Genomic DNA, 14608 nt, shown 5'->3' on the forward strand with positions numbered 1-14608 from the left:
GAGAGCTTACTCACTAAAGCTAAAGCTATTAAAGACTTGTTGCCAGGTAGTTTCTAGTTTTCTATCAAATCAGTGCACTCACTCAATCAAAAAGACAAAGTTTGTTGTCGTGGTCCCACAATAGGGTTGTTTTATACTCAGGATAAAGACTTCACGCTCAGGAACGGAGTAGCTGCTTAAAATTATCTGGTGAGAGAAAGAGTAAAGTTTGTTTAAAATGCCACAATGTACTTTTCCAGTCTTTCATGTTTTAAAAAAGCTAAAAAATCTTCTTATGTCCAATTGTTGCACTGAGGCCGTCGGATGCTGGATTGTTTAAATGCGCTTTCAGTTATTCTGTATAGCACACACATTTAACGCGTAACCAACAAGAGATTTGTTTTTATTCCCAACCGTAAAAGTGGTTATAAGAGGCATCCCCGCGTCCACGAAAACAAGTGCAGATATAAGAGAAGAGGAATATGATAGAAAGTACGATGACAAAAAATAAAAAAAAGCCATGCAATTGTTTACTTTTTTACGAAAAACGCTCGTCGTGTTTTTGTGGATGTCGTCTTCTTGCAGTTACATCGCTGGCGGTTGTATTTCCGTGTTGTTCTTCCGTCCTTTCCACGGCTCCACTACGACGAAGAGTGGGTTCCCTGGCTGTTTCTAAGGCATTCTGATCATGAATGGATCTTGTGGGCTCCGTAACAGCTCCCTGATTCCCTGGTGCCTGCATGTTTCTTACCATGTGGTGGAGTTTGATAACACAGCACGTTACTACAACCATCAAGATGAAACAACAGCATTGAGTGGCTCAGTATCCATGAATTGGAACAAACTTCTAAAGATGAGCCCAGCAAGGGATAAAATGTATTTTGATAAAAATTGAACTTCTTATTTATTCATAAATCTGACTTGTGACATGCACATCCCTCGACGTTGCGTGACTCCTACTATGAAAAGAAGAGCAAAGAAAACAAATTGAAAGCAAAATCAACTATGCATGAAAGCTAAAATTGTTTTTAGTGCTTCAGCCGTACAGAGAAAAAAACTATTTTCTGTTACACAGAGGACGCAAATCCACCGGTGACGAAATCTAGCGCAGAGTAAACCTTGTGAGTATCAAGTCATAGCGAACGGACACGGATGCGTTTGTTGCTGCTTTAAGCTTATTTTACTCGTACTGATTGTCAGAAGCACGAAGAAATTACCTTCAGACGATGAATCAACTAACACAGCCTTGCCTGACTGAGAAAACTGATTATGCAGGAGCTGAAATAGGCAAATTTAACTCGTGTTCGTCTATCACAAGTTCGAGTGCAGGTATAATTTTTTTTTTTCTCACCGTGTTAGTCAAGATAGATAACATTGTAACTCGAACCTTTTCAATACAGCTAGTTATTCTGCTTCCCTTTTAAAACCGAAAATTTGTTTGAGTTGGGTTTTGGTGTTTCCAAAATATTAAACTGAGTACTATTACTTGGTTGTATTTGAATAAACGTGGTAAAGATCAAACCTTAACGCGGTCACCGCTTCTGTGTTTGTAGTTACTGTAAGAGGCATTAAAGAAATAAACCCCAGAAGACGTAATCAACGTTTTTTCCGATTTATAAGTTTATTTTTACCTTTCAGTTGTTTAATTAATACAAATTAAATCCATCAGCATTAAAAAAGCTCTGCGACGACTTGAGCAATCAACAGTACTATCCGTCATCAAATTAGCGTAATAACCCACGCGGGATGTTGGAGAACACGAGAAAAGTCTGTAAAGCCTGTAAAACGACAGAAAGTGTGGTCTATTCTATGGGTTTCAATAAACAATAGGTCGATAGCTTACTTATTTTGTAAAAAGTAGTATTCCAAAATGAATCATTTCCAACCGAGCTACAGCCCGTGATGTAGAAGTGACGAAAAATTGCACATTCCGTAGGATCGTTATCGGTAACTAGAGAGCTTGCTCACTAAAGCTAGCTATTGAAGACTTGTTGCCAGGCAGTTTGTCGTTTTCTATCAAATCAGTCAATCATCACTCACTCGATCCGAAAAAAAAAAAAGGCATTATCAAACAATTGTCTTACGTTGTTACGAAAAACGCTCGTCGTGTTCTTGTGGATGTCGTCTTCTTGCTGTTACACCGCTGGGAGTTGTATTTCCGTGTTGTTCCGTTCTTTCCACAGGTCCGCTACGACGAGCAGTGGGTTCCCGGGCTATTTCTGGGACACTCTGATCACGATTCGTTCTGGTGAGTTCCGTGAGAGCTTCTTGATTTCTTGGTGCCTGCATGTTTCGTATTATAAGGAGGAGTTTTATAATACAGCACGTTACCACAACCATCAAGATGAAGCAAGCAGCGTTAAGTGGCTCAGTCTCCATGACGGAGAAGAAGAGAGCCCAGCAAGGAAAAAAAATATTTCGAATGAAAAATAGAACTTCTTACTAATTCATAAACGTTTCTCCTCCAGAAGCACAAGTGTTTATAGACACGGGCCTAATCAATTGTGGTCGATATTTGCTTCAAAGCGAGGTTTTGGCAATCTATTTCAATAAATTTCTACGTAATCATTATGGTTAAGATCACCAGCTTTCTCTGTAAGGCCAACATAAGAGCGTCGTGTTTACCTTGAAAGCGGAAGCATCCTTATTACCTTTTGTAGGTATTCATGGTTTACTTATCTGTTGGTCATGGTTGACTGCAAAGAAGTAATTTTTAGCTGAACTTTCATGACATATATAATGCTTTCTATTTTAAATGTTCACAGATTTCTGAGTTCACATGATGAGCTAGGCCACTGATAATTTCATTTATGGCTCCTCAAACAAAGGGGCGCATTACAACTATTCTAATTTTAAATAACTACAGGTGCCCATGTATTTCCTAAAATTCAGCAAGATCGTTATCGGTAACCTATTGAAGACTTGTTGCCAGGCAATTTCTCATTTTCTATCAAATCAGTCACTCATCACTCACTCAGTCAAAAAAACAAAGTTTGTTCTTGTGGACCTGCAGTAGTGTCTTTTTTTCACTTCGGAAAATATAACGTCATAGACGCGCATGAAGACCATGATAGAAGTACGATGACAAGAAATGAAAAAGGCATTATCAAACAATTGTCTTAAGTTGTTACGAAAAACGCTCATCGTGTTCTTTTAATTATTTTAAGCGGGATGAAGTATGTTTAGTTTGGATTTTCTCCTCAGAGAAACTGAATAAGCATGTGTAGAATCAACGTTTTCCCTTCTTTCGTGGGCGCGTGGATCGTCCAAGCACTAGTTACGTCCGTTAGTTTGCTTTCCACAATACGGCCCAGTGATTTTTTTTATGTTTTTACTACATTCTCTGTGATTGCTTTCAAAGGCTTTGAGGTCGATTTTGGCCGTCGATGGAAAATCGCGATTAAACTAAGCAATTTTCAGTGATTTTAAGTTTACGAGTCTTCACTTGTTTTTGTTCGTCGTAGTCACTTTCCTATTTGCATACAAGACACAAGCTCAGGTGGAACTTCGAACAACTACTAATTCTTCATTATTCATGAAGTCTTGCTCCTCCAGATACAAGAGAGTTTGTGTTTATAGGCAGAGGCCCAATCAGTGAATGAGTTGGCAGAGGGATCCCTGGCACTCTGTAGGCACTTTGATCCCTTCTAGTGACAGCTCCTTGATTCCCTTGAAATATAGTTTGATCAGCACGTAACCACAATCACCAAGATAAAGTAAACAACAGCATGTGACAACGGGTGTTCACGACATTTCAGTTTATGCAGGTGATTTCATTGTTGACTGACCTCTCTTAAATAAGACTTTTGAGGTTTGTCAGGAGACAATTGTTCAACTAGACTACAGGCAGACCTACGACCGTCGTGCAATCATGTTGAGTAATATGAATGAATTCTGAACCGTCAACATAGCAGATTACTTATTCCTCAATAATCAACTGAATAAGCAATATTTTAAAAATTGAACGAAATTTCTCTATAATAATTTATTATTTACACCATTCAGGTATTGCCTACCTTCGGTAAGTCCCTTTAGGTAATATTAGCGTGCCTGATAATCATACAGTTGCCATTAGGTTCGCTTAACGCATTTGGTTACAGCTCTTTGCATCTTAAGCATCTTTCCCTAAACCGTTGTGTGCAGTTTTCAGAGCTTTTTTTTCGTTCTCGAGATTTTTGTCGTTTTAAGTTTCCAAGCTGCGGATGGGTGAATTGGAATGTTCGTTCAAGCGAAACTGCTTAATTGTATGCGGTCTCAGCGACTTAGCGACTCGACTGTGGCCACCTGTTCTTTTGAAAATAATATATAAAAAGTAGCTAAAAAAAAGTACCGGGCTCGAGAGCGGCATAAACTGGAAAACTGAGGAACTGATTTAAAGGCACTTGAAATAATTAAAAGGCTTCAACTCCTGTCACTTAACTTTGTAGGAGTCTGCTGTCATGGAGCATACTCTTTGCTTTAGTTTTTTTTGGAACAAAATTCAAGAGGCATAGCATAGCCAAAACAACTCGTCTGCTGCTATTCGAACAGGAAATTTACTTCTGGCGGAAATTGGTAGTAGTCACCCCCACTAATTATAATTTTTGAAACAATAACCAGCATTTTCGTGAAATAAAGTTTACTGTTCACATTATAGATATCTAAAACAATGTAATGATTACAGAAATAAAACAAAAACTGAAAGAATCCAAATTGAGATGTTTTTGAGACACTAATCATGATATGAATAGATAACAAAATTAGCTGCCACGCGCACTGAAATCTTGTATCTGCTAACGTCGGTGATATTTCTTCCCCCTCTCATGATGAATATTAATAATGGAAACATGATGTACAAAGGTCAGTTCTGAAAATGACCTGTTGGGATAAAAGTGTGCAATGAAAATTTTTGCATGATCTCTCTTCTTTATTAAAGCTATAAAATAAGTAAGTTCCAGCATCTAAAAAAATGGTCATAGGGGTAGCCTGAGAGAGCAGCACAGGAAATTGGAAAAAAAGGAGTATCAAACTGATTGATTAATTTCTCTTACCAAAGAAAAGCGAATCAGAAGTTTAGTCGCTTATAGATCAGTTATTTCGTTGGAAGATATTGATGGGGTACTTTCACCATTACAACAGCGACATTTGCGTTGTGAAATTATCAAGTCTCAGAAACAAGAATGGATAACGGGCGAAAAGCTTTCGTCAAAACAGACGGGAAGTCAAGCGAGCTGACGGCCTCCAGCGCCGACAAAAGCGGAAAAAAATTGGCGCGCGAAACCGAAAGCATTTTTATAGTTTTACTATGTGAAATATGCGAGGAACTGTGTCCGTTGGTAAAGCTAATAGATCATCAACTTCAACGCCAAAAGGAGAGGGAAAATACAAAACGAAGAGAGTTGAAAGATACTTCATTTTAAACACAAGAATTTGCCTTTAATGAATGCAGAACCGGGATTCGTTGCTAGTTCATGGAGTTAGGTACATAGAAGTTCAGCGCGGGTACAGTTCAACTATTGAATCTGAAATGATAGTAACACTAATACTCTACCGGTGATCCTTTTGAGCGGCCAGCTAGCGAAGCAATTTTTCCACGCCGGGAAGAGCGAGTTGGCAAGTTGTCTCTAAAATTGTCAGGGTGGTATGCACTGCAATAACCTGACATCTGGGCCCAGTGAACATAAAACTTCCTTTCACAGAGAATGAAACAAAGGAACTGGTGGCTCAGTTTGAAAAAGCTCATGTTATTCCACAATGTCTTGGGGCAATAGACGGGACTCACATTGAGATCAAACAACACGCAATAAATATAACAGACTATAGAGATCCATATAAACCGAATTCGATGACCGCGTTATAATTTAAATGTCCATGCAGTATTAATCCTTATTAATCAACTGAATAATCAACATCTAAAAATGTAACGAAATTTCTCTTCACTAATTTATTATTTATGCCATCCAGGTGTTGCCTACATTCACTAAGTTCCGTATGGTAATATTGGCGTGCCTGATAATTATTCAGTTACGCTAATTAGATTCGCATGACACATTCGGCTTATGCATTGTAAGCAAACTCCTTATTAATTTTGTTGTCTAAGGTTTTCAGAGCTTAGGGAACTTTTGGTTTATAGCCAATTAAGCCTCAAGCTGCGAATGTGACTTTCAAGTGTTTCGCAAAACTATTCTCACCAGGGATCCCTTCGAACAATGGTGAATTTCAGCATGTTATGTGACTCCAAACCCCTGGGATTTTAGCATGAGAATGGTTATGCATTCTCTTACACGTTTTTTGGCTATATAATCTTATTCCGGTGCGGTCAGTCCTTTATAACCTCAAAAGTCCTTTCCACGGCGTTTTAGGAGGTTTAGCTAAGTGCGCCCCTCCCTCCTCCCCGCAGCGATGATAGCGCCTACGCTCCAAGTAGCTACCTACTCACTTCCGCCTCGGGCTGGCCTTTCCCATATCTTATAACATCCTTGAGGCTTTGTTTGTGGGTAGCCCTGGTGAGAATGTATTACTATTTAATCGTATCCGGTCTCAGCGACCCGAGCAACGGAATGATGCTCAACCTGCTATTGGCTTCCTTTGACCATCTTCTCTTTTAAAGTTAATATGAAAAAGTAGCAAAAAAATACCGGGCCAGAGAGCGACATAAGATAGAAAATCGACGAACGGATTTGAAGCCACTATTAATGACTGAAAGGCTTCTACTCCTGTCACTTAATTTTGTGGGAGGGCAACCTAACGCATAGCCGTTTTAGCTTTGTTTTGTTAAAGGCACTTTCATTGACTGAAAGGCTTCCACTCTTTTCACTTAATTTTGTGGGAGGGGGTAACCCAAAGTGTACCCTTTGTTTTGGAAGCATAGCGTAGCCAAAACAACCCGTCTGCTGCTTTTAATCAGGAATTTCACTTCCGGCCCAACTTGGTAGTAGTCACGGAACGCTGTCAACGTACTATATCGATACCTCAACTAATTGGAATTTTTGAAACAATGAATAAGACCAGCATTTTCGTGAAACAAAGTTTAATGGATACATCACAGATATCTAAAAAAATTTAACGATTATGGAAATATATTGAAAACTCAAAGAATTCAAGCTGAGATGTTCTCGAGACCCTGATTGACATGAATGGATAACAATGTGAGCAGCCACGCGCACTCAAATCTTGTATTTGCTAATGTCACTATATATTTCTTTCTCCTCTCTGACGTGATCAATGTTAAAAACGGATACATCATGTAAAAAGGTCAGCTCTGGAAAAGATCTGTTGAGATGCAAATGTACAATTAAAATGTTTGCATGATCTCTCTGCCTTTTTTGTGTGCTGTTTATTTCTACTTGCTTTAGATTGTGTATATTTAAAACAGTGACTGAAAATATATACACATGTTATCAAACGATAATATAAGTTATTTTCAACATCTAAAAAACTGGCCATAGGAGTAGCTTGATGGAGCAGCACAGGAAATTGGAGAAAAAGGAGTGTAAAACTGATTGATTAATTTCTTTTACCTTTTTGAAATGATGTTATTCATCGTTTTCTCGAGGAAGTGGGCGATTTGCAATTCTTTGACGGAAAAATGTACTTGGCTCCACAATCATACGCTGTATGCCGATCGCTGTCCCGATGTAGTTTCCTTCTGACTCCTGAACTCCTCTCTGATGCGATATAACATGCATCCCTATGGGAGCCATCTCACCCACTCTAGGCTGTTGAGGCGTGTTAGCTGTCGAATTCGAATTCGTTCTGTCTAGTGCATTCATCATGGCACCGTCCTGCTCCACTCGTTGCTGCCCCAACTGCATCAAGACAAAGTGGTTCTTGACGACGAAAAACATTGTTAAGAACAAAATAAACAGACAGGCGAGGCTCACGATCTCAATTACTGACATTGTACTAAACTGTAAATCTCTGACTGAAATCGTCTAATCAAAGCAATAAATAGAGCTTCTGCTCATAAAAGGGACCACGTAGAAGTGGTCTAAAGTCGATGAACTTTGAAAGGTTTAAGAGATCCACGTGAAAGGGAGTCACCTAAAACATCAATCGGCCCGGCTATTGGTTAGGGAAATAGAAACTGGTCACATGGAGAGAAAACCGATGTACAAATGATGATGAATATTTTGTCGCGAACTTGACTGATTACACAAGAACTTTAAGAGTTAAACGACGTTTAACGACGTTTGATGATAGACATGTTTGTGTATATGTAGAAATTTCTTTTCTTCCGGTTTTTCTACACAAACAATGATCTAGCAGTGTCATTCTACTCGGACTGAAATCAAGCGGCCGTCCATCGGTAAAAATTTTTACGTCACAAACATGGACAACGAAGGATTAATTTGTGAAAACTGCAACAGACGAGTTCCCTCAGAAAATTACGAAATGCACTTTGTACACTGCAAAAGAAACCTCAAATTGTGTTCGCTGTGCGGAGAAGCGATACAAAGAAGCAAAGAGAGAGAACACTTTGAGGAGAATCATGTGGAAATAAACTGTGTTCAGTGCGGACAAAAAACAACCAGAAGTGAAGAAGGCAATCATTTGGCATACTAGTGTGGAAAGCGAGCAATTATTTGCCATTATTGTGAACTGAGGCTACCCAGAGAAAGAATGTCAGAGCACCAGGAATTCTGCGGAACCAGAACGGAATTCTGCCACAAGTGTAGTCGATATGTTTTGGTTAGGGACTTTATGGACCATGATACCGCATGCGACGGGGGAATAAACAATCGGCAACACGATTTGCCTGTGTCTTTGCCTTGTGAATTCTGTGGATCGCTGATTCAGCAAGATGAACTTGATGCTCATCAACGTGAATGCCAGCGTCTAGAGGAAACAGAAGATTCTCAAATCCCCCTCGTTGTAGAAGATAGCGATAGTGTGTTTCGTGAAATGGTACGGTGACAATATCGAAGAAGAGCCCAGCAAGGAAATTAAATGTTTTTTGAATGAAAAATAGAACTTTTTACGTATTCATTAACTCTCACTTCGCTTCTCCAGATGCACGAGGGATTGTTTTTATAGGTGCGGGCTTAGTCAATTGTGGTAGCAAACTGATGAAGGGGAGGGTTTTAAAAAGAATGATCGCCCGCTGCGGTCATGCGCAGTATATGATATACTAAATATGTTATACTCATAGCACATGACATACTAAACATTCCTAATACTAACAGTGATCACCTCCTGCGGTTTCCTACTGTCCGTTCTTCAGCCTAGTTCTTCAGGAAATAAGACCCATGAGATTACCTTAAATGGTATACTAAAGATTCCTAATACTGTTCTTATAGGCCGTTCTACTTAACCTCAAAACGGAATGATAAACATCATTGGGAGAAACAGATTAGTAATTTTGCAACGTACAGCTAAAATCTATCTACAGGAGTAGCATGATAGAGGTGCAAGGGTTATTAGAACGAATTATGTCAAAACTGTATATCAGCATTAGCTGATAAACAGCACTATCCATCAACTAATCAGCCTAATAACCCACGCGAGATGTTTGGAGAACACGAGAAAAGTCTATAAAGTTGGTAAAACGATAGTAAGTGTGGTCTATTCTATGGGTTACGATAAACAGAGGGTCAATAGCTTAGTTGTATTATGAAATGTAGTATTCCAGAATAAATCATTTCCAACCGAGCTACATTCCATGACAAAAGTAAACAAAAACTCTAGACCCATCAGATATTGTCGTTGATGGGCTCGTCAAAATAGGTGCGCATTACAACTAATCTAAATTTAAATGACCACAAGTTTGTAATGTTTCCTAAAATTTATATGACATGTTAAAGAGGTGACGAAAAATTGCACATTCCGATGGATTGTTATCGGTAACTAGAGAGCTTGCTCACTAAAGCTTAAACGGATCAATATTTGTTTCTGGGCAACCGAGCTCGATATCGATTTGTCGTACTCGATTACCATTCCTGCTCGATAAGCAAACGACGTTTGATGATAGACATGTTTGTGTATATGTAGAAATTTCTTTTCTTACGGTTTTTCTACACAAACAATGATCTAGCAGTGTCATTCTACTCGGACTGAAATCAAGCGGCCGTCCATCGGTAAAAATTTTTACGTCACAAACATGGACAACGAAGGATCGATTTGTGAAAATTGCGACAGAAGAGTTCCCTCAGAAAATTACGAAATGCACTTCGAAATGCACTTCGTTTCTTCGAATTTGCGTTTAATGAATGCAGAACCGGGATTCGTTGCTGGTTCATGGAGTTAGGTACATAGAAGTTCAGCGCGGGTACGGTTCAACTATTGAATCTGAAATGATAGTAACACTAATGACTCTACCGGTGATCCTTTTGAGCGGCCAGCTAGCGAAGCAATTTTTCCACGCCGGGAAGAGCGAGTTGGCAAGTTGTCTCTAAAATTGTCAGGGTGGTATGCACTACAATAATTTGGCATCTGGGCCCAGTGAACATAAAACTTCCTTTCACAGAGAATGAAACAAAGGAACTGGTGGCTCAGTTTGAAAAAGCTCATGTTATTCCACAATGTCTTGGGGCAATAGACGGGACTCACATTGAGATCAAACAACACGCAATAATTATAACAGACTATAGAGATCTATATAAACCGAATTCGATGACCGCGTTATAATTTAAATGTCCATGCAGTATTAATCCTTATTAATCAACTGAATAATCAACATCTAAAAATGTAACGAAATTTCTCTTCACTAATTTATTATTTATGCCATCCAGGTGTTGCCTACATTCACTAAGTTCCGTGTGGTAATATTGGCGTGCCTGATAATTATTCAGTTACGCTGATTAGATTCGCACGACACATTCGGCTTATGCATTGTAAGCAAACTCCTTATTAATTTTGTTGTCTAAGGTTTTCAGAGCTTAGGGAACTTTTGGTTTATAGCCAATTAAGCCTCAAGCTGCGGATGTGTGACTTTCAAGTGTTTCCCAAAACTATTTAATCGTATCCGGTCTCAGCGACCCGAGCAACGGAATGATGCTCAACCTGCTATTGGCTTCCCTTGACCATCTGTTCTTTTAAAGTTAATATGAAAAAGTAGCAAAAAAATACCGGGCGAGAGAGCGACATAAGATGGAAAATCGACGAACGGATTTAAAGGCACTATTAATGACTCAAAGGCTTCTACTCCTGTCACCTAATTTTGTGGGAGGGCAACCTAACGCATAGCCGTTTTAGCTTTGTTTTGTTAAAGGCACTTTCATTGACTGAAAGGCTTCCACTCTTTTCACTTAATTTTGTGGGAGGGGGTAACCCAAAGTGTACCCTTTGTTTTGGAAGCATAGCGTAGCCAAAACAACCCGTCTGCTGCTTTTAATCAGGAATTTCACTTCCGGCCCAACTTGGTCACGTCACGGAACGTTGTCAACGTACTATATCGATACCTCAACTAATTGGAATTTTGAAACAATGAATAAGACCAGCATTTTCGTGAAACAAAGTTTAATGGATACATCACAGATATCTAAAAAAATTTAACGATTATGGAAATATATTAACAAACTCAAAGAATTCAAGCTGAGATGTTCTCGAGACCCTGATTGACATGAATGGATAACAATGTGAGCAGCCACGCGCACTCAAATCTTGTATTTGCTAATGTCACTCTATTTCTTTCTCCTCTCTGACGTGATCAATGTTAAAAACGGATGCATCATGTAAAAAGGTCAGCTTTGGAAAAGATCTGTTGGGATGCAAATGTACAATTAAAATGTTTGCATGATCTCTCTGCCTTTTTTGTGTGCTGTTTATTTCTATTTGCTTTAGATTGTGTATATTTAAAGCAGTGACTGAAAATATATACACATGTTATCAAACGATAATATAAGTTATTTTCAACATCTAAAAAACTGGCCTTAGGAGTCGCTTGAGAGAGCAGCACAGGAAATTGGAGAAAAAGGAGTGTAAAACTGACTGATTAATTTCTTTTACCTTTATTGGAATAATGCTATTCATCGTTTTCTCGAGGAAGTGGGCGATTTGCAATTCTTTAATGGAAAAATGTACTTGGCTCCACAGCGCATGACGACTTTCAACTCGGACAAAGTGTGTAATTCTGCGAACCCCACTTGAGTGGGGTTTGTACATATGTATGAGCTCTGTTACCTACTAACGCGTGACGTATTTTACGTCACGCTCCACTGGGAGTCTTAGACGGAAGCTGTGTAGTAAAACCTGTTTGGATGAGGTCTGAGAAACTAGGATAGATCGAGAAATTCGAAGGGAACTACGTCTGGTGTTTTGACTGTAATTTGGAAAGCTTTGTTTGCTAAGTGGATAAAGATAAAGCTGATGTAGTTTGTAGAATTCCAGCGTCTGGGGGAAACAGAAGATTCTCAAATCCCTCTTGTTGTGGAAGATATCGATGGTATGTTTCGTGAAATAGTGCGAACGCATGACAATATCGAAACCGAAAGTGAAGACAACAGCACTGTTTCTCTGCTTTGTGAAATCTGTGACGAACTGCGTCCATCTGATAAGTTGATGGAACACCAGGAACAATGTATCCAAGAGAGAGAAGGCGTTCAGGGTTCTGGTTCAGCCTCCGAAAATGGAGCGATCTATCTCACTTCCGGTTCTCAAGACTCCATGAGAATCTTTTGAACAAGGGAAGAGAAGATGACCCCTCCACTTTTGCGAATTTTACAATGGAAGGAGCCCCTTGTACTCTCATGGCAAACGTTTTCCACGACCTGGAGGATCAACGATGGCCATTTAAAATGATGAGGAATGTGTGGTCGCCAACTTGACTGACAAAACTGATTATGTATCATAAGTTCGAGTGCAGGTATAATTTTTTTCTTACCGTGCTTTTGAAAAAGTTAGTCAAAATAGAAAACATTGTATCTCGAACCTTTTCAATACAGCTAGTTATTATACTTCCCTCTTAAAACCGAAAATTTGTTTGAGGTGGGTCTCTCGAGAAAAGTCTGTAAAGCCGGTAAAACGATAGAAAGTGTGGTCTATTCTATGGGTTACAAAAGACAATTAGTTGCTAGCTCAGTTATTTTGTAGCATGTAGTATTCTAGAATGAATCATTTCCAACCGAGCCACTTACCATGACAAAAGTAGCCAAAAAATCTGGAGCCCATCAGATAATTTCGTGGGCTTCTCAAAAAAGGTGCACAATATAACTATTCTAATTTGGAATGATTACAAGTGTTTACATATTTCCTAAAATTTTATGACACAATATAGAGGTGACAAAAAATTGCACATTCCGAAGGATCGTTATCGGTGACTAGAGAGCTTGATCACTAAAGCTAAAACTATTGAAGACTTTTTTCCAGGTAGTTTTTAGTCGGAGGGTTAGTTTATTTGTTGTTCGACTTAAGCGTAAATTTTCTACCACTTCGTTTTTTCGCCTTGTTTCTAAAATACATAGTCTATGGTCAGACATCTTGCCGTTCAGACACCGATTATTCAAAACTCGAAGCAATTTTAATTAAATTTGTAATTTAGTCCTTTTTATTTAAAACTTGGTCAATTCAAGGTCTCTCTTTTTTCCTGAAGAGACTCACTTATTCTGCTTTACGGTCCCTTGATATACTGCTACGTCCTTTCATTGGCCGTCAAAATGCCAAACGCGACTATCTATTAGAAGACGATGTCAAAGTAGTTTTACATCGTTGCTTTTTATACCAGTGAATATAATTTTTAATAAATTTCTTTGGAAGAAAACCAAAGAAAACAGGATAATAGCAATAAAAAAGGGAACCAAATTAATTCGACAACTCGCCGATGATTCCGGATTGAGATCCGAACAAACTTTTCAAACGTGTAACAAATTTCAAATTGTGAAAATACTATATTTATGGGTTATTAACGACTCAAAATAAAGTGTGGATTTATCAATGGTGATGTGTGGAAGCTACGAAGAGTTATACTAAAACTTACCTTGTGATCCAAGAGCTGTGTATACGAGACAAAACTCCTATATAAGAATGCATTTTAACACCGGATTCGTAACCCATAACTTAGCCGGAAGAGTCCCGCGCTGTTTAGTATTAAAGGTAAACTTCTTAAACGTGCGCTTTCGATTCATATCGTGTAGATATCTTTCTTTGATCACGACCACCGAGGACGAATTTATTCCTTTTGTTTTGTGTTGTTTTTGATTATTTCATTTTTGTTTCATCGATGACTTTTTTCTTTCCTTTAGCTGCTACTGACGTCCTGCTCTCAAAAAAAAAATACAGACGACTTTCCTCTCGAGAGACTTTAATTACCTAGCTTATTTCTGATAAAGATAGGGTGTTGAAATTGGAAAAAGTTGTAACTTTAATATGTTCAAATATGCAGCTGACAGAGAAGACACCCGTTCGAACAATAACCTTGTTAAAACGCGCTGACTAGATATTGTTTTTGTTTAAGGCATATCTGTGTCTTCCTCTTTGTTTTGTTTTATTTGCCTGTTTTGTTTTTGTGACGAGAGACTTTCAGGAAGAAACAGGGTGTTCTTCACACTGTCAAGACATCAAAGGTTTAGGGTACAAACTAGAATGATATCAGGAATGTAGTGTGTTCTTAATGGCTGCCTACCCTACAACTATTTTTCTGTCCTAATCTTTGGAGACAAGCATGGTTGTTAGCAAAACAAATACTGTATTTCCTTTAATAACCACCCACGCTCGA

General features: G+C 38.7%; 1 pseudogene; it reads left to right on the forward strand.

Moving 5' to 3' along the window:
• The first annotated feature begins 8285 nt into the window (after nucleotides 1-8285).
• LOC149043000 (XIAP-associated factor 1-like) lies at nucleotides 8286-13379 on the forward strand (annotated as a pseudogene).
• The last annotated feature ends 1229 nt before the right edge of the window (nucleotides 13380-14608 follow it).

This window comes from Pocillopora damicornis, chromosome 7, assembly GCF_964200805.1.
Source record: "Pocillopora damicornis chromosome 7, jaPocDami1.2, whole genome shotgun sequence".
Lineage (NCBI taxonomy): Eukaryota > Metazoa > Cnidaria > Anthozoa > Scleractinia > Pocilloporidae > Pocillopora > Pocillopora damicornis.